At 39.3% G+C, this 1,694-nt stretch overlaps 1 protein-coding gene across 1 annotated transcript in view; it reads left to right on the forward strand.

Annotated features, from left to right (window-relative positions):
- The window catches only part of LOC138956956 (uncharacterized), a 5,834-nt gene extending 4,776 nt beyond the window's left edge, over nucleotides 1–1,058 (forward strand). Inside the window, exon 5 of the mRNA XM_070328148.1 lies at nucleotides 1–1,058. This exon is cut by the window's left edge and continues 905 nt beyond it. The gene's annotated coding sequence lies outside the window, so the exon portion shown is untranslated.
- The last annotated feature ends 636 nt before the right edge of the window (nucleotides 1,059–1,694 follow it).

A 1,694-nucleotide genomic window follows, 5' to 3' on the forward strand; every position in this document is an offset into this window, starting at 1 on the left:
TGTGCCATGGAGTAAGCGAGATTTATCCGGAACCAATCTTCTGGCAACTGAGATAATAACAAGCATTTACATCAACACAGGACGTTCATCCTCTTTGATTTTGTTTTGTTGATTTAGTTGAACTATTGCCAATGACTTACACATCAACAACACCTAATTGTACGAATGTTTGCCTTACGATGTCTGTGAGTACATCAGTTGAAGTTTATCATATACATGTAAGTTGTAGTACTGCCAACAAAGAAGTAAGCTGAATGTATTTGTATTTGCTTTCTTATACTTATTGACAAAACTGATAAATGCAAAGCTATATACGCATGTGCCAAATTCGAATAACAGATCTGTTGTTTATATGGTATGTTGGTACAAATGTAAGTTCTACCAGCCACCTGTTGACTGCCAGGGTAAAACATAAACTATACACAGTGTTCCTAATTGCTTACTACGGTCAACTTTAGTATGAATTTAGTATGTAAAGTTGTATTTGGCTACCGATGGACAAACATTTTGGTGGTCTGATACAAATGCATGTATTGACTTGATAGCATTGTTAATGGCGGATGTAGAAAGTGTATTTATATGAAACTTTACTTGAAGACATGGTAATCTAAATATCGCGGGAAACTATATCAAAGTGTAATGCATGACTGCCGTTCTTGTTGTATTATAGCACTGCCATTTTTATTATGATTATTGTAAATATATACAAAGAAAGGATAGTGTGTGGAATAGATATATAAAGAAAGCAAATATTCTAACATGTCTGCTGATCATTTCTGTTTTATCTTATTTTAATTGGTTTTATTGTGTACGGGATTGCTGTTCATACATTTATTTCAGAAAATTAACATATATAAGCCATATGAATAATTATAATCAGAAGTGGTCGTCGAATCATTCATGTTAATGTTTATGCATAATCGTATGCTCGTACACAGTGTTAATAAGAAAGTCTTAAGAAACACAGTGTTATTATATACACAGTGTTTAAACAAAAGTCTTTAGAATTACGGTTTTACTTTGTATGTCTAAACAATAACATACATTTACGGTGAGATATACTGTTCAAAAAAAGAAACGCATAGTTGCTACTTGCCAAATTTGTTTTATTTTTCGAAAAAATTAACAGAAAATCCAATATTTAGATTATTTGTTTGAAAGTTGGTATGGACACAGTTGAATGCACACACAGTTCATTTGCATCTTCAAATCAATCAGTCAATCAATACGATTGGGTGCCGAGGCTGTCAAGTCAGTAGGGGGTGTGACTGCCTTGAGCAGCAACAACTGCCCGGCACCTTCTGGGCATGGACTGGATCAGATGCCGGATATCTTGCTGTGGGATGGTGTCCCACTCCTCCTGAAGTGCCTGCAATAGATCGCGGTGATTTCCCGGCGCTTCTTCTCGCCTGCGCACACGTCTGTCCAATTCATCCCAGAGGTGTTCTATCGGGTTCATGTCTGGCGACATGGATGGCCAGGGAAGCACCTGGACATGGTGGTCGGTAAGGAACTGGGTGGTGAGTCGTGCTGTGTGCGGGCGAGCGTTGTCCTGCTGGAATATGGCATCCTGGTCAGCCAGAAGAGGAAGGGCGTGTGGGCGCAGAATTTCCTCCACGTATCGCTGGGCAGTTATGCGCCCTTGGACGTGCACCAGGGTGCTCCTTCCAGCGGTATTGATCGCCCCTCACACC

The sequence above is a fragment of the Littorina saxatilis genome, unplaced genomic scaffold (assembly GCF_037325665.1).
Source record: "Littorina saxatilis isolate snail1 unplaced genomic scaffold, US_GU_Lsax_2.0 scaffold_2037, whole genome shotgun sequence".
In the NCBI taxonomy this organism is placed as follows: domain Eukaryota; kingdom Metazoa; phylum Mollusca; class Gastropoda; order Littorinimorpha; family Littorinidae; genus Littorina; species Littorina saxatilis.